We start from the raw sequence: 25,872 nt of genomic DNA, 5'->3' as shown, positions 1-25,872 counted from the left end.
GTCTGAATGTACAACATCTTCTTTATCTACTCCTCTACTGATGAGCACTTTGGGGCAGCTGTGTTAGGCTTGCTCGTGGGTTTACCAGCTGCAAGCACTTTGCTTGATTAGTGCGTGAGCACATGGCAGAGGCACGTCTGCATAGTCTATGTAAGGCTGTGGTGCTTCCCCTGGGCGGAGATTCTCCCAGATCACTCTCCTGCCACCAGGAGGTAAAATTTTCCTTGCTCCCTTGCCCTTACTGCAAATAGCAGATTTTCCTTTATTTATTAGCTCTTTCCCTTTTGTTGTTTATGTGCTCGCCTGTCTTTGCAAGCCTCCAGTAAATGGGTATGGCCCGATACATTCTGGCTCCACAGTTTTTCTACCACCTGCCCAAATCCAATGTGAACCTGCCTGACCTCAGCCACCGGCATTACATCTGGCACAGTGGGCAGAGTTTAGAGCAGATTGGTATGGAGCCGCCAATACCCTTGAAGACTAGGGTAGAGAAATGGTCACTGTTCTTCAATGTATGGTTCCCCATGGCTGTCCTTTTGGGGGCTGTAGGCTGGGTGTTTTTTACAGTCCTGTGAGAGGAAACTGAGAGCTCTGTGCAAGAGGCAGTTCAAGGTTGAGAGCTCCTGGGTGGGCTGTGGACTGAGCAGCAACAACAGCACGAGTTGGAATGGTCACCGGGACAGAGCTGCAGGTTCGAGAATTGCAAGTCAGACCACAGGCTGAGAACCAGCTATGGTGGAGGAAGGCTGACCGGGTCTGAGAGTTGCATTGTGAGGTGCAGGCTAAACACCTACGGCGCCTGGAACTGGAGTGAGCTCTGGAGAAGGAATTGCAGGTTTGTGAGTTGCAGTTTGCCCAGGAAGCTGAACATTGGCAGTGGCAGCTGTTGGAGAAACACTGTGGGTTCAGGAGCTTGAGGGTCAGCTTCAGGTTGAAAGCCGGCAGCCACAGGTGCAAAAGATAGAGCTGCATTCCTGCCGGCAGAGCAGGCATTTTCAACTCCTCCTCTTCTGAGGGGGAGGCTCGGGCTGCAACTGCCTGCCACAGACTCAGAGCCCAGCTGGTGGTCGCCAAGAAGGTAAAATCCCAGCAGCAAAGAGTCCCTCAGGGGCAGCCACAGCCTCCTCCACAGAGAGAGGAACACTCTGTGGTCTGGCCCTACACCCAGGCCGAGCTGATGGCGTTGGGGGCACAATTCAGGCAGAAACCCATGGAGCCCCTGGCAGCCTGGCTACTGAGGTTGTGGGACATAGGGGGTGAATGGGTATTATGCTCTCTGGAACAGAGATGGAGAAATTGGCCACCATTACCACACACTCCTCCTTGAGGCAGCATCTTCAGAACTGCCATGACAACCCAGGAAACCATACCCTATTAGAATGGGTGATGGCCCCCATTCGTATGGTCTGGCAGAATGCTGAGGACTTGCTGGGGGCAGTGAGTGAGTGGCAGTGCTACAGTGAGTTAGTAAAGGTCCTTTGGGAACTAGTTATAAAGAATGCTGCTTTCCACCCCGGGTCCTGTGAACCAGACAAGGAAGTGTTTACAGCCAGGTTGTGGGATCTTATCCTCAGCAGTGCCCCGTCAGCCCTTTTTGGGTTACTAGTGGCTATCCTGGGCCCCTATGTGAGACAGCCCATCAACATGGTAACACAGATGGTAGCCGATTTGGGAGAGCTGGAGGCAGCACGGAATCACAAAACTGTGAGGGCTGCTGCCCGTGCTGCCCCTCCAACTAGCAAGAGGAACAGGTCTGTGAAAGTTACCTGAACACAGATGTGGGTAGATTTAATTGCCGCTGGGGCAGATAGGGAGAAATTGGATGGTGAGCCTAATAAGGTTCTTTTGGAGCTTTGGCAGCAGCTTAAACCAGGACAGAGATTCCAGCTGCTGAGATGAATGGCCCCAGCAGCTACCAATAAAATGGTTAGTGTGCAGGTGGCATGGTTACAAGATTATATGATGGAGACAGCTGAAAGAAAGGAGGACCCCCAAGACCCACTGTTTCAGTTTGAATAGGAGGAAGGCCAAGGGACTCATCTAACAGGGATGGGCAGGGACCGGAGGCCACACATGGAACTGGCTTCCACTGGTCCCCTTCTAATGTACAACAGGTATTGGCCTTGGTGGATACAGCTGCAGAATGTTCCCTTCTTTATGAAAACCCAGAATGGTTTGCTGGGATCCCAGTGGCCATTGATGGTTATGGGGGTCAAATTGTTCAAGTGAAACCAGTAAATATTCCATTGGGGATAGGAAGACTGCCTCCTAAGCCATATAAGGTTTATTTATCTCCTATTCCTGAATATATTTGGGGGGTAGATGTCTTACAAGGACTGTGGTTGGAAACTAGTGCCAGGGAGTTCTGCCTGCGAGTCCAGGTCATGAAGGCAGTGTTGTGGGAACATGCATCACGTTCCCCCTTACAATTACCTCTTCCCCGGCATGTGACTAGCACAAAGCAGAACCACCTGCCAGGTGGCTATAAAGAAGTCACAGGGACAGTCCTCGAACTAGAAAAGGTAGAGATCATCCGGCTGGCACACAGCCCTTACAACTCCCCAGAGTGGCCTGTGTGCAAACAAGATGGAACCAGGTGAATGACAGTGGGTTACAGGTAATTTAATAAAGTTGTTCCCCCTTTGCACGCTGCTGTACCCTCAATAGCTAACCTGATGGATCAGTTAAGCCATGAGTTGGGGACATACCACTTTGTGGAAGATTTGGCTAATGCCTTTTTCTCTATTGATATAGCTGCAGAGAGTCAAGACCAATTTGCCTTCACTTGGGAAGGGAGACAATGGACCTTTACAGTTTCACCACAGGGCTATTTGCATAGCTCCACCTTGTGTCATGGGCTCGTAGCTGCTGACCTGGCTAAATGGAAACAACAAGGGGCAGGTCATCTGTATAATTATATCAATGACATTATGTTAACTAATGACTCTCATCCATGTGCAATGCACATCTATGCACACAGATGTACACACACCCAATGTACCTGAGTACAAATATACAGAGAAATATAATAGGTACACAAAGAATATGGAAAGAAAATGTCCTATTATTAACGGTAGATATATCTGTATAAAAATTTGATGTTGTTGTTGTTGGAACATGGCAGAGACAAAAGGATTAGAGTTTAATGTTTACAATCTTTCCTCACCCATGCTGTCTAAGGAAAACTTGTATGTTGTGGGGCAGCTGTGTTAGGCTTGCTTGTGGGTTTACCACCTGCAAATATTTTGCTTGATTATTGCATGAGTACATGGCAGAGGCACATGTGCATAGTCTGTATAAGGCTATGGTGCTTCCCCTGGGCTGTGATTCTCCCAGATCACTCTCCCACCACCGTGAGGTGTGGATTTCCTTGCTCCCTTGCCCTTACAGCGAATAGCAGATTTTCCTTTGTTTATCAGCTCTTTCCTTTTTGTTGTTTATTTTTTCACCTGTCTTTGTGAGCCTCCAATAAATGGGTATGGTCCAACACTTTCCAACTCCACAGTTCCTCGACTGTCTGCTTGAATCCCATGTGAACCTGCCTGGCCTTGGCCACCGGCATTATCGGCACTTAGGTTGTTTCCATCTCTTGGCTATTGTAAATAATGGTTCAGTGAACATAGTAGTAAATATATCTTTTTGAATTAGTATTTTTGGAATTCTTTGGATAAATAACCAGAAATGGAATTGCTAGGTCATAAGGTAGTTTTTATTTTTAATATTTTAGAAACCTCCATACTGTTTTCCATAGTAGTGGCACCAATCTGCATGCAGCCAGTGGCTTGATTGGTTCAAGTGTTGCCCTAGCATTGAGGATGGCTCAATTGGTCCCAGTGTCAGCCTCAGGTGCTAAAAATAGTTCAGTTGATTCAAGCATTGGCCTAAGATGGGGTGCTAGGTGGATCACAGTCAGGGTGCATGCAGGAGTCTCTCTCACTATCTCCTCTTCTCTCACTACAAAAAAAAATCAACTGTTATTTTTATGTATTTGCAATTAACAAATGGAAAGTGAAATGAAAAGGCAATGCCATTTACAAGACAGAAATGCAAAGGATTTAGACTAGCATTACAAAAAGAAAGAGAATGGGAACTCACACGTGGCTGATGGGAATGTAAAACGGTATAACCACTTTGGAAACAGTTTGGCAAATTTCATAAAGATAGAACACTGACATCATTCAACCAAGCAACTAATTTCACTATTAGATATTTATTTAAGAGAAATTAAAATATATGCCCATACAAAGACTTTTACACAAACATTAATAAGAACCAAAACCTGAAAACAACTCAAATGTTCACTGACAGGTGAATGAATAAGCAAATAATATGGTAGTTTATCCAAAACATGCAATTAAAACTAAATCAGAGACCTGAAGATGGCAGCGGAGTAGGCAGACGCACAGACTCCCAGCTTACACCACTGAACTGGATGATAAACTAATTTATGAACAATCAGTGTGAAAAACCAAATCTGGACTACAAGAACAACTTTTAAAAATCAAGGAGCAAAGTAGAAGCCACAAAAAACCTGGTAGGGAGCGCCTGAATCTCCCCTGCTTACAGGAATGGGGGGGGGGGGGTTTGAGGCTGGGCTCTCACTCCAAGGAAAAGAGCTGTAAATACTGCTCACAGCCACTTGCCTGGCAACCAGGGAACGAGGTGTGTTGAAAGGGACCGCTTGTCTTCCAAAAAGAAAGGAGAGAGAGAGAGATGGATGGTAAGGGGGAGAGGAATACAGGTGATGACATAAAAAGCTGACTCATTCAGTGCTGGAGGCGGCCATAACTGGGGGAGGGGCTGATCCTTCCACAAAGCAAAATACAAAGTACTTCCAGGTCACAGAGATACAGACATCTGTCCAGCTCCAATCAGCACAAAGAGTCACAGCTGAAAACAAGAAGTGGGGAGGAGGGACAGTAACTCAGGTCTCCATGGAGATGTGAGATACACCTCCCCCTACTGAAGCTGAGAAAGCAACTCGCCCCCAGAGAGATTAACTGGCAGAAGAGGACTTCAGAGCCTCAGGTCACACCCACTGCATTCCTGGATACAGTTTCAAATAAGCCCCCTGCTGAGATCAGCAACCAAGACAATCACCTGTCAAGAAAACAAAAAAATCAAGACTTCAAAGCGGCCTGAATTCTACAGTGGATTACAAATAATAGCTGACGCCAACCCAAGAAGACTTAGAAACAACAGTAGTAAAAACTAGAGGCAGACAACACCAAGCCTAGACTCAACCAGCTCTACAAAGAAAACACCCAGACACCCAGGCACAATGAGAAGACAAAGAAGTGAAATCCAAATGAAACCACAAGAGAGACCTTCAGGAGATGAACTGAGTGATATGGAAATAATCAAACATCCGATGTGGAGTTTAAAATAATGATTGTAAGGATGCTTAGGGATCTTAGAACAACAATGGATGGTCATCACGAACACCTAAATAAAGAAATAGCAAGTATAAAAAAGGATATTGAAATATTAAATAAGAATTAATCGGAGATGACAAATACAATATCAGAAATGAAGACCACAATGGAAGGAATTAAAAACAGGATGGATACAGCTGAGAATTGAATCAGCGAGTTGGAGGACAACTGGAATGAAGGCATGAAAGCAGAGAAGAAAAAAGAAAAGAGACTCAAAAAGTCTGAGGAAACTGTTAGAGAGCTCTGTGACAACATAAAGAGAAATAACATCCACATAATAGGGGTTCCTGAAGAAGAAGAGAAAAAACAAGGGATAGAGGCTTTGTTCAATCATATCATAGCTGAAAACTTCCCTCAATTAAGGCAGGAGAAACTCTCACAAATTCAAGAAGCACAGAGAACTCCACTAAAAAGAAACCCAAAGAAACCTACACCAAGACACATCATAATTAAAATACCAAGGCTAAGTGATAAAGAGAAAATATTAAAAGCTGCGAGAGAAAAAAAGGCTATCACCTACAAAGGAGCCCCCATAAGAATGATATCAGACTTCTCAACAGAAACACTTGAAGCCAGAAGGGAATGGCAAGAAATATTCAAAGTAATGCAGAACAAGAACCTACAACCAAGACTACCTTATCCAGCAAGGCTATCATTTAAAATTCAAGGAGAAATAAAAAGTTTCCCAGACAAAAAAAACTCAAGGAATTCATTATAACCAAACCAATGCTGCAGGAAATGTTAAGGGGCATGGTGTAAACAGATCAAAGTGGGAAAAGAATATAGCAAAAGGGGAATACAGCTTTAAAGAATAAAATGGCAATAAACAACTACATGTCAATAATAACCTTAAATGTAAATGGATTAAATGATGAAATCAAAAGACATAGGGTAGCTGCATGGATAAGAAAACAGGACCCATACATATGCTGTCTACAAGAGACACACCTTAAAACAAAAGATGCACATAGGTTGAAGATAAAAGGATGGAAAAAAACATTTCATGCAAATGGAAATGAAAAAAAAGCTGGGGTAGCAATACTTATATCAGACAAAATGGACTTTAAAACAAAGAATATAGTAAGAGATAAAGAAGGCCACTACATAATGATAAAGGGAGCAATCCAACAGGAAGATATAACTATTATAAATATCTACACACCTAATATAGGAGCACCTAAATATATAAAACAGACTTTGATGGATATAAAGAGTGAGATCAACAGCAACACTATAATAGTAGGGAATTTTAATACCCCACTAACATCACTAGATAGATCCTCAAGAAAGAAAATTAAGAAACAGCAGACTTAAAGGACACACTAGATCAACTTAATTTAATAGATATCTACAGAACCTTTCACCCTAAAGCAGCAGAATATACATTCTTTTCAAGTGCTCATGGTACATTCTCTAGGATAGACCACATGTTAGGGCAGAAAAGTGGTCTCAACAAATTTAAGAATATTGAAATCATATCAAGCACTTTCTCTGATCACAATGGCATGAAACTAGAAATCAACCATAACAGAAAAGCTCAAACACATGGAAACTAAATAGCAGGTTGTTAAATAACGAATGGATCAAGAATGAGATCAAAGAAGAAATAAAAAAATTCCTAGAAACAAATGATAATGAGCATACAATAACTCAAAATTTATGGGACACAGCAAAAGCAGTACTGAGAAGGAAGTCCATAGCACTACAGGCACACTTTCAGAAGCTAGAAAAAGCTCAAATAAACAACTTAACCCTGCATCTAAAAGAACTAGAAAAAGAATAGCAAGTAAAGCCTAAATGTAGGAGAAGGAAGGAAATAATAAAGATCAGAGCAGAAATAAATGACATAGAGACTAAAGAAACAATACAGAGGATCAATGAAACTAGGAACTGGTTTTTTGAAAAGGTAAAGAAGATTGATGAACCTTTAACTAGACTCACCAAGAAAAAGAGAGAGGACTCAAATAAATAAAATTAGAAACGAGAGGGGCAAATAACAACTGACACAACAGAAATACAAAGGATTGTAAGAAAATACTATGAAGAACTGTATGCCAAAAAACTAGACAACCTAGATAAAATGGAAAAATTCCTTGAAACATACCATCTTCCAAAAACCAGTCTGGAAGAATCAGAAAACCTAAACAGACCAATTACACCAAATGAGATCAAAACAGTTATCAAAAAACTCCCAACAAAGAAAAGTCCAGGGCCTGATGTCTTCACAACTGAATTCTACCAACTATTCAAAGAAGAACTAACTCCTATCCTTCTCAAGCTATTTCAAAAAATTCAAGAGGAAGGAAGACTTCCAAGCTCCTTTTATGAGGCAAGTATAATTCTGATTCCAAAACCAGGCAAATACAACAAAAAGAAAGAAAATTATAGGCCAATATCCCTGATAAATATAGATGCTAAAATCCTCACCAAAATATTAGCAAACTGGATCCAACAATATGTGGAAAAAATCATACACCATGATCAAGTGGGATTTATTCTGGGGAGGCAAGGCTGGTACAATATTCGCAAATCTATTAATGTTATTCATCACATAAATGAAAGGAAGGAGAAAAACACATGATAATTTCAATAGATGCAGAAAAAGCATTTGATAAAATCCAGCACCCATTCATGATCAAAACTCTCAGCAAAGTGGGAATACAGGGAACAAACCTCAACATGATAAAAGCCATCTATGACAAACCCACAGCCAACATCATACTCAATGGGCAAAAATTAAAAGCAATCCCCTTAAGTGCAGGAACAAGGCAGGGGTGGCCCCTTTCACCACTCTTATTCAACATAGTCCTGGAAGCCCTAGCTATAGCAATCAGACAAGAAGAAGAAATAAAAGGCATTCAAGTTGGAAAAGAAGAAGTAAAGCTATCCTTATTTGCAGATGATATGATATTGTATATAGAAAACCCTAAAGTTTCAGTCAAAAAACTACTGGACCTGATAAATGAATTCAGCAAGGTGGCAGGATATAAAATTAATACTCAGAAATCAGAGGCATTTTTATACACCAACAATGAACCGTAAGAAAGAAAAATTAAGGAAACAATCCCCTTCACTATTACAACCAAAAAAATAAAGTACCTAGGAGGACATTTAACCAAGGAGACTAAAGACTTGTACTCAGAAAATTATAAAACATTGATAAAAGAATTCAAGGACGATACAAACAAATGGAAGCATATACCATGCTCATGGAAGCACAGTAGTTTAGGAAGAATAAACATAATTAAAATGTCTATATTACCCAAAGTAATTTATAAATTCAATGCAATACCAATTAAAATACTAATGACATACTTTAAAGATATAGATCACATGTTCCAAAAATTTATATGGAACCAAAAGAGAACACGAATAGCCTCAGCAATCTTAAAAAAGAAGAATAAAGGGGGAGGTATCACACTTCCTGATATCAAGCTATACTACAAGGCCATTGTACTCAAAACAGCCTGGTACTGGCATAAGAACAGGCACATAGATCAATGGAACAGAACGGAGAACCCAGAAATAAACCCACAGCTCTATGGACAACTGATATTTGACAAAGGAGGTAAGGGCATACAATGGAGTAAAGACAGCCTCTTCAACAAATGGTGTTGGGAAAATTGGACAGCAACCTGCAAAAAAATGAAACTAGACCACCAACTTACACCATTCAAAAAAATAAACTCAAAATGGATAAAAGACTTAAATGTAAGACGTGAAACCATAAGCATCTTAGAAGAAAACATAGGCAGTAAGCTCTCCGACATCTCTCGCAGCGATATATTTGCTGATTTATCTCTACGGGCAAGGGAAATAAAAGACAGGATAAACAAATGGGACTATATCAAACTAAAAAGCTTTTGCACAGCCAAAGACAATTATAACAGAATAAAATGACAAACTACACAATGGAAGAACATATTTGACAGTATGTCTGATAAGGGGTTAATAACCAAAATTTATAAAGAACTTGTAAATCTCAACACCAGAAAGACAAACAATCCAATCAAAAAATGGGCAAAAGAAATGAATAGACACTTCTCCAAAGAGGATAAACAGATGGCCAATAGGCATATGAAAAAATGCTCAACATCACTAATCATTAGAGAAATGCAAATTAAAACCACAATGAGATATCACCTCACACTGATCAGAATGGCGCTCATCAACAAAACAACACAGAATAAGTGCTGGTGAGGATGTGGAGAAAAGGGAACCCTCCTGCACTGCTGGTGGGAATGCAGACTGGTGCAGCCTCTGTGGAAAACAGTATGGAGATTCCTCAAAAAATTGAAAATCACACTGCCTTTTGAGCCAGCCATCCCACTTTTAGGAATATACCCCAAGGACACCATAGAACGGTTCCAGAAGGAGAAATGCACCCCATGTTTATAGCAGCATTGTTCACAATAGCGAAGATCTGGAAACAGCCCAAGTGTCCGTCAGAGGACGAGTGGATTAAAAAGCTTTGGTACATATATACTATGGAATACTACTCAGCCATAAGAAATGATGACATCGGATCATTTACAATAACATGGATGGACCTTGATAACTTTATACGGAGTGAAATAAGTAAATCAGAAAAAAACTAAGAACTATATGAACCCATGCATAGATGGGACATAAAAATGAGACTCAGAGACATGGACAAGAATGTGATTGTAACAGGGAGTGGGGTGGAGGGGTGGGGAGGAGGCGAGGAAGGAGAGGGAGGGAGTAGGGGGAGGGTAGGGGCACAAAGAAATCCAGATAGAAGTTGATGGAGGAAGATTTGACTTTGAGTGAGGGGTATGCAGCATAATCAAAGGTCAAAATAATCTGGAGATGTTTTCTCTGAACATATGTACCCTGATTTAGCAATGTCACTGCATTAAAATTAATAAAAATAAGATTAAAAAAAACTAAATCAAAAATTAAAAAAAAAAAAAAACAGAAAATACAATGCAAGTTATCTCAGCAATAAAACAGAACAAACATATGCAACGAGAATAAGTTCTGAAGCTATTATGCTGAGTGAAAAAATCCAGGCTCAAATAGGAGTTTATGCTTCATATTTTCATTTGTATAAAATTCTAGAAAAGAGAAGGCAAATCTATAGTAAGAAAGATAATCAGCGGTTGCCTTGACTGGCGGCAGGGGAATACGATGTGCAAAGGGGCAGAAGGAAATGTTGGGGTGCTCGGGACCTTTTACATCCTGATGTGATGATGGACATTGTCACATATAGTTGTACTTGCATGTAAATTATACTTGTATAGGGTTGACTAAAGCAAAAGACAATTCGTGTTGTCTAGTACAATTAAAAGACCAGTAAAATGATAAAGTCTGTAGTTTTTTCTTAAGGTGTGTGGGGCAGCTGTGTTAGGCTCACTCGCTGGTGTCCCAGCTGCAAGCACTTTGCTTGATTAGTGCGTGAGCACGTGGCAGAGGCACATGTGCATAGCTTATATGAGGCTATGAGTCCTTGCGCTTGAGACAGACAGGGATTGCAGATGGTGGATTGCCTGCCTGCCACGGTACGGGGCCATTTTGCTGGGGTTTTTTGCCTGAGAGGCGGTTTCCCCTGCCTGTGTGCTTGTCTGCCCTTGTGAGACTTTATTAAACGAAATGGCTCAACTCTTTCCAGCTCCACAGTTTTTCTACCATCTGTCTGAATCCAATGTGAACCAGCCTGACCTTGGCCACTGACATTATAAGGTGGGCTTCACATTAAAAACTTTGCCTTCAGAAAAGGCAAAGTTTTAATGGCTCTTTAAGGAAAGGTAGGATATAGATATGCTCTCTTTTTTTTTTTTTTTAACAGAAACTAAAGGCAAAGAAAAAGCCAACGCTAGTATGAATGCAGAAAGAGCATAGAGTGAGTGGGTTAGAGTGATAATGGTGTCATTAGAGTAAAGGCAGAGGCTCTTACAAGGGAATTGGAGTTTTAGGATGGAGGGGAAAGAGAAATCTCGACACAATGCTACCAGAACAAGGAGACTGGTCTTTATCCTTTGGGCCCTAAATGGCATTTTGAGATTTTTGATCAGGAAAAAATGCCATATGGATTTGGCATATGGTGCAGGGTGAAAGGGGAGAATATTAGGGTTAAGATGATAGACTTTTGCAATAGTCCTGGCTTGACAAGATACTAAAGTAGGGAAAGGTCAAGAATGGGAGAGATATTGACCAGGAAGAAATAACTGAACCTGATGATTCATTTCGACAATGGACTTTTGAACAAGGAAGGAATACACAGTGAGTGACTGTGTTTTCAGGCCTAGGTAACTAAAAATGACAGTACAATTAGGAGAATTAAGAGGAAGCCAATTTGGGGAGACTGATGCTGATTTCATTTTTAGGAGTCCCCTGTCTGAGGAACCTAGCCTGATACTACTCTTACCTTTCCCTTAAGACTGGATTAAATGTCACTGCATGCAACAAAGCATGTTACACTTAGCCCATCAATGCATTTATCACCATGTGTTATTAAGGGTTATTTATCAATCTCCCCCACGATAGACTCTTGTTGGAAAGTAAGGAGTGGTTTTCAATTGTATTCACATGTGCCAAGCTTGGTTCTAAGGGCCTAAGGGTTTTGCACATGTGCTTGGCACATAGCAAGTGTTTGTAAGTATTTGCTAAATAAACACTGAATGATGCATTGAGGGGTTAATGGGACAGGAAAGCAGTGCACTTCTCAGGCAATCAGAGTGATGAGGCATGGAGTGTAGTCTGCTAGGCGTTCACGTAAAAGTGATCATTGAAACCACAATGTAAGACCCCTACGGGAGAGCTGATAAGTCTCCTGTGACACTTCCTGTCTTCATTACTTACCTGGCACTATTGCTCCAAACCAGACGCAAGAGAGACCAAGAAAGTGCACACAAGCATGTGTTATCCGTTAGTGGAATTAATAAATTCTGAATATTTAGGAATTGGCTTTTCAGATCATTGACATAAATAAGTATATAAGCTCTGTTTGGCATTTGGTGCTTGCAAAATCTGTTTCTGTACCAAGAGTAATGAAGCAGTGATGTTTGGGGAAGTGGGAGAAAACCATCTACCAGAGAGATGGAGACAGCTGGATGTGTCTTTTGGTTTGTGGCCTTTGTCCTGGCTGAATATTGAAGTTTGAATCCAGTCTGCACCATTTACCAACTGTATGAATTTAGACAAGTTTCTTTATCTCTCTGGGCCCAAGTCTTCTCTTCTGAAAGCCTATGATTTTAGTACCAATATCATATTTTTGTTGAGAGGATTAAGTGAGGCAGCGTACATGGTAATCTCTGAACAGTACCTGGTGCATGGTAAGTATTCTTTCTTAGCTAGAGTCAGGAAATTTTAGTGGTTATTTTAGTGTGTTTGTAGGGCACTTCCTGGGCTTGAATTCTGTCTCTGCCACTTACTAGGCAAGTTACATTATCTTTCTGTGCCGTTTCCTCATCTGCAACATATTGTTACTACCTTTATTGTAGATTTGTTGTGAAAATTAAATGAGTGTTAGTCACTTAAAGCACTGCCTGATGCATAGTAAACATTACGTTGGTGTGTGAGTTATAATCATCACCAACCCCTTGCTCTGGTATCTTGATTCTCAAACCTGCCTTCAATTTCTTCAGTGGCTCTGCTGAATTTGCAGCAGATGACAGGAATTTTTCTAAGTTCACGGAGACGCTGAATGGGGTTGCTGAGTGAAAGCACACCTGCTAGGTAGCCAAATCAGAATTTTGGAGCTGAAGGAGACCTCGTGGGTGATCTAGTCTGCCCTTTGATGTGCATACGAAGAAACTGAAGATCAAAAAAGTTATTTGATGTCATCCCCGCCTACAATTATCTCAGCATTTCAGTCTCCTCTTTTCCAGCAAAACCAATCCCACTCCATATCTGAAGTGACTGAATACTACAGCTTCAAGTTCTTCCAAAGTCTGCTTTTTTTTCTGAAGTGATCTGAACAAACCCAAATGATTCTGTAAGTGTCATCGGAGCAGGAACAAGTGGCTATCATTCACTGACTACTCTCCCAATGCATGATAGAGATCTAGTTTTTAAAACTCTAGGGATTTCACATCTTCCTCGATGCCTGTTCCCATGCTCTTAGAAGGGGATTCCGGGCCCTGGCCGGTTGGCTCAGCGGTAGAGCGTCGGCCTAGCGTGCGGAGGACCCGGGTTCGATTCCCGGCCAGGGCACACAGGAGAAGCGCCCATTTGCTTCTCCACCCCTCTGCCACACTTTCCTCTCTGTCTCTCTCTTCCCCTCCCGCAGCCAAGGCTCCATTGGAGCAAAGATGGCCCGGGCGCTGGGGATGGCTCTGTGGCCTCTGCCCCAGGCGCTAGAGTGGCTCTGGTCGCAATATGGCGACGCCCAGGATGGGCAGAGCTTCGCCCCCTGGTGGGCAGAGCGTTGCCCCATGGTGGGCGTGCCGGGTGGATCCCGGTCGGGCACATGCGGGAGTCTGTCTGACTGTCTCTCCCCGTTTCCAGCTTCAGAAAAATGAAAAAAAAAGAAAGAAAAAAAACACACACACACAAAAAAGAAGGGGATTCCGCCTGGCAAACCAAGCCTCATTCCCTTCCCATATGTGGTCATGGAGATGTTAGAGCTGGAAAGAACTGTGGAAAAATCATGCAGTCAAAAATCTCTCCTTTTGTCAATTTTTGTCCACAGCCTTGTAACTACTGGTTACTGGCAGAGTTGGGATTAGAATCCTTGCTGGCTCACCAGCTTCTAAAAAATATTCACACTGCTTCAGGAGTCTATCACATTTCTTCCACCTGTTCTTACAATGTTCCTTCACCTTCTCGCCAGGTCACAGTCTCCCGTTCATTATTAATTTTGATCGCTTACTGCTGGGAGCAGGCTGACCATCCAGAGCCTTTTTCTTGATTTCAGCTCAAACAACTAACCTACCTGGTCATCGGTCACCCATCTAATCTACCATTTGTACCTCCTGGCTCCTAGTCTCTGCCCTTGCAAGGGTAGGTCCTTTTTCCCACTTGAACCAGGAGGGATAATGTTCAGATAATCCAAGGTTGTTGTCCCTGCCTGGTTAGTTTCAGAACAGACAGATCCCAGACATCTAGGACACATCAAGACTGTGCCAAGATGCTGTTTGTAGTTCTACTCAGATCCTCAAAAGTGGCTTTGAGATAACAACCCACAGCGTCCCCTACACAGAGCATTCCCCAGCTGGACTAAATGACATTCAGGCACTGTTCTGCAAACACTGCCCAGGAAATGAATAATTTCTATAGCCCAGGATTATCTCCTTGACATCAAAACCCTTTTTCTACAGCTCTGAGGACTTAGTGGTTTATTTATTTACCAACCCTATTATCTAGTTGTAGAAGATTTTTTTAAGTGAGGATAGGGGAGAGAGAGAGACAGACTCCCACACGCTCCCGAACTGGGACCTACCCGGCAACGTCCATCTGAGGCTGATGCTCGGACCAACGGAGCTATCCTTAGCACCAGGGCCAACGCTCTAGCCCAGGGGTCGGGAACCTTTTTGGCTGAGAGAGCCATGAACGCCACATATTTTAAAATGTAATTCTGTGAGAGCCATACAATATGTTTAACACTAAATACAAGTAAAGGTATGCATTTTATGTAAGACCAACACTTTTAAAGTACAATAAGTCTCTGAATTCTTTTTAATAATGTTGTTATGCTATTGCTAACCAATGATGAATAAAGTACTTCTTACCATTAATGCGACTTCTGGTGCTGCATGGTTTTGCTGATGGCTTTGTAGTCTGGTTGATACGTGGTGAGGTTAAGCTTCATGCGGGCGTTGAGACTTCCATCCATTAAACGTGATCGTAGGTTAGTCTTAACGTTCTTTAGATGTGAGAAAGACTGCTCACATGCATACATAGAGCCAAACATTGTCAGTACAGCAATACTCACACACTGCAGTGTGTGGTGTGTGACGGGAAGCGCGTTCCAAGTTTTGACAATCAGCTGGTCCGCAGGTTAAAGTTTTTTTATTTCTCCCCACTTGTGTTTGCTCGCCAACTCTGCTTGCTGTCATGCAAGTCTTTCCAAATCTTCATTCAGTGACTTGAACTTATTCACCCACATGTCTGAGGCCTTCAGGTCAGCAGCTTGTAGCTCAAAATCTCTGACAGAGACACCGGGGATGTAACTCAGGTCGGCACTGTCCACTGCACACTCGTGTGGATGGGTGATGATCTTAAAAAGGTGAGTGCACTCATGAAATTCTCCAAAGCGTGCTTTGAATGACTGCAGGAGATTAGATGTGAAGCCTGCTAGCTGCTGGAGATCAAGATATTGAGCAGGGTCACTTGCTGTGCATGCATCTTTAAACTCTCCCAGTTTTTCAAAGTGTGATAAACAACCTGTTTCAATGTCGGTGATAAAGAGTTCCAGCTTGTTTTCAAAGCAAACACTGCTTGTTGAAGGGATAAGACTCTATTTCCAACGCCTTGCATTTTCACATTCAGCTGGTTCAGATGTTTAGTCATGTCCACGAGATAGCAGAACTTCAGGAGCCACTCAGTATTAGCTAACTCAGGATGCTCAATGTTTTTCATTTCAAGAAAAGTCCGGATTTCGCTCAGACAAGCTGTGAAATGGCTGAGCACCTTCCCTCTTGACCAACCAATGCACATTACTGTGCAGAAGCAGACCAGGATAATTATTCCCAACTTTATCCAGCAGTGTTTAAAATTGGCAATCATTTAAAGCTCGGGCAACAATAAAGTTGACCACCCGAATGACCAGCGACATCACCTCACCAAGCTGCTCACCACACATCTGAGCACAAAGCGCCTCCTGATGTAGGATGCAGTGAAAACTTAGGATGGGTCTCTTCATGTTCACAAAGAAGCGCTACGAATCCTGTTTTCCCCCACAATGCACGGAATACAAACAGTACACACAGAAATAAGTTTATCCATCGATAGATTTTTTTCTTTAGCAAACTCAGTGAAAGACTTGAATAAATCCTCACCTCTTGTTGTCTCTTTCATAGGAAAAACAGCAAGACTTTCCTCACACAGTGTGTCACCAACAGAATACCTCGCAATCACGCTTAACTGGGATAAATGGCTTACGTCTGTTGACTCACCCAAAGCAAGAGAAAAGAATGGTGCTGCATATATGTCCTTCACTTGTGTTGCCTCAATTTGATTTGCCATCATTATGGTATGATCATGTACAGTTCTTGCCAACAGAGGCTTGTCTTATGTGTTTGATTATCTTGTCTTTATCTGAAAAGTCGTTGCTTGATTGGCAACATCAAGCATGAATGTTTTGGCATACTCCCCCATCTGTGAATGGCTTTCCGTTTCTCACAATTGCTAAAGCACTAGCAAACCTAGCCGAATTCCAGTCACCTTGTGGGTCCAAACACGGAGTTGCTGCTGACTAGCTTGCACTATGCACAGTAGCTCATGACATGCTTTCTTCCTGCTGTCCCCCGCTGGGTATTTTGATGCAAATGTAGTATGGCGTGTGTCGAAGTGCCGCTTTATATTTGACCATTTCATCAATGCAATTTTATCATTTCATATTAGACACACTGCAGAACATGTTCTATCCACAAAAGCGAATTCCTCTGTCCATTACTGCTGAAAAGTACGATACTCCTCATCTTTTTTTCTTTTAGCCATCTTCTTCATCAAAAGGGTTTTTGCAATTAGCTAAATTAAAAGGAGGGAAGTTTACTTCCTGACTTCACAATGACCCGTGTATGTTATGCATTATCCAATAAAAATTTGGTGTTGTCCCAGAGGACAGCTGTGATTGACTCCAGCCACCCGCAACCATGAACATGAGTGGTAGGAAATGAATGGATTGTAATACATGAGAATGTTTTATATTTTTAAAATTATTTTTTTATTAAAGATTTGTCTGTGAGTGAGATGCAGCCATCAAAAGAGCCACATCTGGCTTCCGAGCCATAGGTTCCCGACCCCTGCTCTAGATCAAACTCAGACCCTCTGCAGTCTCCAGCCACCTACCACCCCTGCTCTAGCCAATTGAACTACTGGCTGCAGGAGGGAAAGTGGGGGAGTGAGAGAAGAGAAGAAGGTGGTCACTTCTCATGTGTGCTCTGACTGGGGATTAACCTAGGATGTTCATACACTGGGCCGACACTCTATCCACTGAGCTAACTAGCCAGTGCCAAAGATTTTTTTTCTTTTTTGTAGTGGCCATAAATTCCACTCCCATCAAGAGGTGAAATCTACTTGTTTACACTTTGAACCTGGCTTCGCCATGTGTCTTGTTTTAGTAAAAGAGGCATTAGCAAAGATGATGGAAACTGAAACTATGCAAGTGCGGGAGCATTGGGCTGGTCCTTGTGCTGAGCTTGGAATCCAGGTACTGTCATGTGACTGCGCCCAAGCTGGCCTGCTAAACTAGGAACGGCCATGTGGAGAAGTGCCCAAGCCCTTGATGAGAGCCTTCTAAATGCCCAACATATGTGAGGCCATCCTAGATCATCTTGTCACCACCAACACACCAGCCAACCAGAGAAGCACGAGTGAGCCTGGCAGCATCAGCCAAGCCTGTCGTGACAGGAGGACTTCTCAACCAAGCCATAGAATTGCAAGATAGATTAATGTTTGTCTTTGAGGTCCTCGTACCATGGGGCAGCATGGGACACAACAAACACTACCTGCTGTGTGCACCATGGCAAAGACTCTCCAAGGAAACAGCAATCAAGATGTTCCTGTTCCCTCCTCATCATAACCTTCATCCCCCTATTCTATCATAAGAGGATTAGTTAGCCATTGAATGGTCCCCAAACTTTTTACACAGGGGGCCAGTTCACTGTCCCTCAGACCGTTGGAGGGCCTCCACATACAGTGCTCCTCTCACTGACCACCAATGAAAGAGGTGCCCCTTCCAGAAGTGTGGCAGGGGGCCGGATAAATGGCCTCAGGGGGCCGCATGTGGCCCGCGGGCCATAGTTTGGGGATGCCTGAGTGCATGAGTGATAGTTTAGGTCAGTAATAAAATAGCAAAGCATGATTATTGTTAAAATTGGGTCAACTGCAGGTTTAGAGTGAGGTTACCTCTGCTTGACCTCACTGCCGCCTTCCTTTCACAGGTCTGGTCTCTTGGGAAGTAAGGTCCCCTTTTTCTCTAGGTGTGGGCCCACTGCACGCTTTCAGACCTGGATCACTCTCCTTGTGGACATGACAGCTCTCTTTGATTTGGCTTATGGAACTTTTCAGGTCTAAATTTCATCTTTTATTAAAGTGGCAATGATTTTTTCCTTTTGATAATTTTCTTAACCTTTTAGAGTGTAAAGTTTTGGAGAAATTTTATCTAGTATATTGTATCACCACTTTATTCCCAGCATCATCCTGGGCTACAACACCACTATTCTGGGTCTCCACACTGAGCCCCTTGGAAAGTTACTTCCAAGTACTCATCCCTTGAGTTCATCTCTTAACATAAAAATAATTTTTTTTCACTCTTTCAACAAACCGAGAAGAAAATCAGAAGTAACAGAATCAATCCTTCCTGCAAAGATCTTACAGCATATCTGTGGGGCAGCGGTGTCAGGCTTGCTCGCTGGTGTACTGGATGCAAACACTTTGCTTGATTAGTGTGTGAGCACCTGGCAGAGGCACGTGTGCATAGTCTATGTAAGGCTGTGGGTGCTTGCATTCAGGGGGATTGCGAATGGCAGATTGTCTGCCTGCCACTGTGAGGGGCCATTCTTGCTGTTTCTTTGTCTGAGAAGCAGTTTCCCCTGCCTGTGTGCTTGTCTGCTGTTGTGAGACTTTATTAAATGAAATGGCCCAACACTTTCCAGCTCTGCAGTTTCTCTACTGTCTGCCCGAATCCAGTGTGAACCTGCCTGGCCTTGGCCACTGGCATTCTGATATGTAAAAATCCTCAAAACGAATTCCAGTCTTTACTTAGAATTTGATTCTCAGTGAGGAAGAGGATAAGATGGTGACCCTGGGAGAGATAAGAAAGACCTAATAAACTTATTCCAAATAGTCCTGTCCTGAATTTTATTACCCTTTGGGGTTTATGGCATGAATCTGATGTGTCATAAAAATGTGGTAACCAGCTATATGGCGTTCACTCATACTTCTAAAAATAAGAAGGCACAGTTCAGTCAGTGTGATATTGTAGCAGAATTCTTATGCAAAGTGGGCAGTTCTGCAGCATTCTCTCCCAATTCCTGTTGCTGATGACTCACCGTTCTAATCTCCCAGTCCATAAATCAATGGTGAAATCCATGGTCTTCGTCTTGTATTCACCATCGTGTTTGCTGCTCCAGTGCCAGAGAACCGCTGGGGAAAATGATATGGCTTGGCTCAGTGCAGAACAAGATTTGCATTGACACTTTCCAAACTTAAACCCTCCCCTGGATTTTGAACCAAACTGCTTGAGTTTCTGAAGCTCAGGGTTGGAAGGTTAGGAGCAATCAATTAAAAAAGTTTCTAGTTGTGGGGAAGCTATGTAAGGCTTGCTTGCTGGGGTACCAGCTGCAAGCATTTTCCTGGATTAGTGCGTGAGCACCTGGCAGAGGCACATGCGCATAGCCTATATAAGACTATAGGTGCTTGTGCTCTAGACTAGAGAGTTTGGGGATTGCAGAAGGCAGATTGTCTGCCCGCCACTGGGAGGGGCTATTTTGTTCTTTGTTTGCCTAAGAGGCGGTTTCCCCTGCCTGTGTGCTTGTCTGCTGTTGTGAGACTTTAGTAAATGAAATGGCCCAACACTTTCCAGTTCCACAGTTTCTCTACTGTCTGCCCCAATCCAATGTGGACCTGCCTGGCCTTGGCCACTGGCATTACATCAGGCCTAGTGGGCAGTGTCTGGAGCACATTCGTATGGAGCCACCGACACATTTGAGGTGTGGAAAAGAGGAGTGGCTGTTCCCAGTGGCTCTCCTGGTGGGGACCGTGGGCTGGGTGTTTTTTTCAATCCTGCAAGAAGAAACCAAGAGCTCTGTGTGAGAAGCTGAGCGAGGTGGAAAGCTCCGGGATGAGCTGCATACTGAGTGGCAATGACTGTGTGAACTGGAGCGAGAGCTGGAGGAGGAGGCCACTGGGTTCGAGAGCTGCAGAGCACCGACGGCACCTGGAACTGGAGAGATCTACAGGTTCGTGAGTTGCAGTTTGCCCTGGAAATTGAATGTTGGCGGCAGCAGTTGTTGGAGGAACAACTGTGGGTTCAGCTTCAGGCTGAGAGCGGCAGCTGCAGGAGCTGAAGATGGAGCTGTGCCAGCAGAGTGGCTCTGAGTCAGTGGGAGCAGGCGTTTCCAGCTCTTCTTCTGAAGGGGGGTGGGTCTCGAGATGCAACTGTGTCTGCAGACTCAGAGCTTAGCTAGTGGTTGCCAAGAAGGTAAAATCCCTGCAGCCAAGTCTCTCAGGGGCAGCCACAGCCTCCTCCCCAGGTAGTGGAGCACTCTGTGGTCTGGCACTACACCCGGGCAGAGCTGATGGAGTTGGGGGTGCAATTCAGGCAGAAACCCACTGAGCCCCTGGCAGCCTGCTTGGCGTGGCTGTGGGACACAGGGGTGGATGGCATCATGTTCTCCAGAACAGAGATGGACTGTAAGGCTGTGAGGGCTGCTGCCCGTGCTGCCCCTCCCCCCTCCAGACTAACAAGAGAAAGGGGTCTGTGACAGTTACCTGAACACAGATGTGGGTAGATTTGATTGTGGCTGGGGCAGATAGAAAGAAATTAGATGGCAAGCCTAATAAAGTCTTGTTGGAGCTTTGGCGGCAGCTTGAATCAGGCTGAAAAAGCAGGAGAAGCGGGTAGCCCTGGCATCTGCCAGGAAAATGGCTGGTGTTTAGGTTACAGGATCCCCAAGACCTGCTGTACCAGTTTAAATAAGAGGAAGGGTGAGGGACCCATCTGACAGGGATGGGCAGGGACTGGAGGCCACACGTGGAAATGGCAGTCCACTGGTCCCCTTCTAATGTGCAGCAGGTGTTGGCATTAGAAGGTAATAGGTGCTTTTTTTTTTTTTTTTACAGCAGCAGCTAAGAGAACTGTTAAGGTGACACAGGCCTTGAATCTCTTTGACCCTGCCAGGCCCTGTGAGCTTGTTGAGGGTTTGGATGGGGCTTGTGGCAATGGGCAGCACACTGTGGAAAGGCGCTGAGGTCCGTTAATACAGAGCTGCATGACTAGCTGCCTGTAATGGACCTTTTCCTCGGTGATTTGCACAGACAGCTGGGCTGTCTATTGTGGACTGACTCTTGGACTGCAACCAGACGGGGGCTCTGGCTCCCTTGATGGATGGACATGTTGCTCATGGACAGTACTATGAGAGACCCTGATGGGGGGGGCCCACAGCACCTGTGGAGGCCCTCCTGCACTGGTTCTCATCCAGCTGCAGAGGTGCACCAAGTACACTTTACGGTTTCCATGGACACAGCCCTGGACTATACAGGCCCTCCCACCTACCATGGGGTAGGGAGTCAGAGGTGGGCCTCCAGGTGACACCCCAGGCAAAGTGCTCAGGGAGACATTGTGGAGGCCCCTTTGTAATTATTATAATTATTGTGTAACTTTTGCTATTGCTGTAGTCTGTGTTTCCTGTCATGTAGATTGTGATGCGAGCAATTGTAAAGGGGTGGAATATGGGGCAGCTGTGTTAGGCTTGCTCTCTGGTGAACCAGCTGCAAGCACTTTGCTTGATTAGTGCGTGAGCACATGGCAGAGCCACATGTGTATGTCCTATAAAATGCTATGGGTGCTTGTGCTCCAGAGAGATGGGGCATTGCAGATGCATAGTATAATGCCGGTGGCCAAGTCCAAGCAGGTCCACATGGATTCAGGCAGATGGTAAAAAAACTGCAGAGCTGGAAAACATTGGGTCATTCCATTTAATAAAGTCTCACAATGGCAGACAAGCACACAGGCAAGGGAAACTGCTTCTCAGGCAAACAAACCACAAAATAGCCCCTCACAGTGGTGGGCAGGCAATTCGCTCATCTGCAATCCCCCATTTCTCTTGAGCGCAAGCACCCATAGCCTTATATAGGACATGCACATATGGTGCAGCCGCTCTCTCATGCACCAATTAGGTAAATTGCTTGCAGCCAGTAACCTGCAAGCAAGCCTAACACAACTGCCCTACACACAGATTGCCTGCCTGCCACTGTGAGGGGCCATTTTGCTGTTTGTTTTCCTGAGAGGTTGTTCCCCTGCCTGTATGCTTGTCTGCCATTGTAAGACTTTTTTAAACAGAATGGCCCAACGCTTTCCAGATCTGCAGTTTCTCTATTATCTGCCCGAATCCAATGTGAATCTGCCTGCCCTCAGCCACCGACATTACACCAGTAAATAATTATTTTTTTCAGCTGCAGCTCAGTGTTTTTATTTTAGTATTATTTTTCTGTTGATAAACACAATAAAACATTCAGCGTTGGAGACAAACAGAAAACAAAAACTTGTATGCATAAACAAATAAAAGTCACCTGCTAATTTAAGATACAATAGTAAGGATGAGAAACCCTCTCTATTTAGATGAAGGCAAAAAAGGGGGGGGGGGGAACATTGTTAGAAACATGGCAGAGACAAAAGGATTACAGTTAAATGTTTACAACCTTTCCTTACCCATGCTGTCTAAGGAGGACTTGTGTGTTGTGGTGTAGCTGTTAGGCTTGCTTGTGGGTTTACCAGCTGCAAGCACTTTGCTTGATTGATTAGTGCGTGAGCACGTGGCAGAGGCACGTCTGCATAGTCTATGTAAGGCTGTGGGTGCTTCCCCTGGGCGGAGATTCTACCAGATCACTCTCCTGCCACCAGGAGGTGCAGTTTTCCTTGTTCCCTTGTTCTTACTGTGAATAGCAGGTTTTCCTTTATTTATTAGCTCTTTCCCTTTGTTGTTTATTCATGTGCCTGTCTTTGTGAGCCTCCAATAAATGAGTATGGCCTGACACTTCCCGGTTCCACAGTTCCTCTACTGTCTGCCCGAATCCAATGTGAACCTGCCTGGCCTCAGCCACCAGCATTAAATATGTGTGCAATCACCCACGTGTGCTGCTTTACTCTCAAATCTGTGACAACCAACAGAGCCACTGGTCCACATTAGCCTCCTCTGCATGCATACAACCTAAGATAACCAGCAGCCGTATGGCTACACTATCTCAAGGCTGTCTCTTCACAGTCTCTGAGTTTAATAGTCCAATTCTGTGATGGAATCTCTGATAGGTTCACCTTGGGTCAGGTGTCTATACAGGATCCAGTCACCTATTCCTGGTAAGGTGGATCACTTGATATAAATATGGCAGCTTAAAACTCCCCTTTGGATTTGGAAGGGTGGGGCTCTTGGTGTGCTATGTTATTTTAGAAGATCAAATAGGAGGGAAATGATGGACATCTATAATACAAATATAATGCCATCACTATTAATATTTCATTGTTTCCTTAGATAATATGCTGTTGATAACAATACATATATATAATTTGTTTTCTATACTATGTAAGTAGTGGCAACCTATGATCAGTTGGCTGTTGGCACCAATTCAATGCCAAAAAGAACCCCCAATTTAGGGTGCAGTAAAAAAGGGTACTGCGATCAGCGCAAGCAGCTCAATTGTGCTTTTTGTTTTCACAGCAGTGGAACAGCTCACTTGTGATACAGCACAGCTGTCGACAGCTGTGGAACCAGGCAGCCCTGGGGTCTTGGGGGAGACAGCAGTGCTCAGGGATGTTCTGCGTCACTCTGCTCTGTAGAGACTTCGCTGTCTCAGCTCCACCAGGAAGATTGTATCTGTTCCATGGAAAAGAAAAGTGCCTCTCCCAGTTATAGGGGAGCTGACTTGTATGGACAGGAGTCACTGCCTCTGGTCCCTGATTGGTCAGTCCTCATGCAAAAAGGACTATGCATCTTCATGGTTTGATTTGTCCAAAGAGTATTCTGACTGGTGAGAATAGAGACACTCTGATTGGCCAGAGCTATGCAGTTCAGATTGGATGAGAAAAGCCTCAGTCTCACTGGTTGAAATAGGATTCCAGGAATTCTTTATAAAGGCTGGCTCAGCGGGCAGAACCGAAGTACAGACCCACAGTTGAGTGTAGAGACTTCTGCTGAAAGTGTGGTTTGCATGAGAGGCCCCTGTGCAGAGATGGCTGCTAGGCTTCTGGTTTTTTTTGTTGTTTGTTTTGTTTTGTTTTTTACTTTAGCCCAGTAGCCACCAGGAGCTCTTCTTAGGAAGTGTCTTTTTTTCCCCCCCTCAGGGTTCACAGTAGCTCTGTGTCTTGGACTTTTCATTTACTAGTATATCATGAGCACTTATTGTCATCATTAAAATGTTTCTTTAAGTACTTGTAGGGTGGCATAATATTTCATTGTATGGATATTATTATAATTTATAAACTATTGGATATTTATTTGATTTCCAAATGTCTACCATTTCAAATAAAGCTACCATAAATATTCTTGTACCTTAATCTTTGTGTATATTTATGATTATTTTCTTAGGGAATACCTACATGATGAGATTACTAAATCAATATCTATAAATATTTATTTACTGCCAATTAGTTTTCTAAAATGTCAGTACCGAAACATCCTCCCACCAGCAATGATTAAATGTGGCTATCTCATTTTAGCACCTATTTTTGCCTATTTAGGAAAACAAAGCTTAAAACTGAACATTGCCTGTGTATACAGCTGTAAACAGTTTTTGACAACCCCATGTATTTTTTTATGTGTGTGACAGAGACGGGGGGTGGGGGGACAGATAGGGACAAACAGGAAGGGAGAGGGATGAGAAGCATCAATTCTTTGTTGTGGCACCTTAGCTGTTTATTGACTGCTTTCTCATATGTACCTTGATTGGGGGACTACAGCAGAGCAAGTGACCCCTTGCTCAAGCCAGCGGCCTTGGGCCCAAGCCAGCAACTTCTGGGCTCAAGACAGCAGTGTTGGGCTCAAGCCAGAGACCTCTGGGCTCAAGCCAGTGATGTTGGGCTCAAGCCAGCTCATATCTATGATCCCACGCTCAAGCCAGTGACCTTGCACTCAAGCTGGTGAGCCCTCACTCAAGCCAGATGAGCCTGTGCTCAAGCCAACAACCTCAGGGTTTTGAACTTGGGTCCTCTGCAACTCAGTCTAATGCCCTATCCACTGTGCCACTGCCTCGTCAGCCACCAACCCCATGTATTGCATTCAATCCCTAACTTTGGTTGACCAGAATTTAAAAGTGAGATTCTCAAAATATACCCGGCTAACCCCCACCCTCAACCAGTAGCATCAGCATCAGCTGGGCACTTACTAAAAATGTAAAATTTTGGACTTGACTGTAGACCTCCTGGATCAGAAAACTTGGGGGAATGGGAGCCAGTCTGAGTTTTTGTTTTGTTTTGTTTTTTATTAAGTGAGAGGTGGGGAGGCAGAGAGACAGACTCCTGAATGTGCCCCAGTTGGGATCCACCTGGAAAACCCCCTACTGGGGCAATGCTCCATTGCTCGGCAACCGAGCTATTTTA

This window comes from Saccopteryx leptura, chromosome 6 (genome assembly GCF_036850995.1).
Source record: "Saccopteryx leptura isolate mSacLep1 chromosome 6, mSacLep1_pri_phased_curated, whole genome shotgun sequence".
In the NCBI taxonomy this organism is placed as follows: Eukaryota; Metazoa; Chordata; class Mammalia; order Chiroptera; family Emballonuridae; genus Saccopteryx; species Saccopteryx leptura.
Note: the sequence above shows the minus strand (reverse complement) of the source record.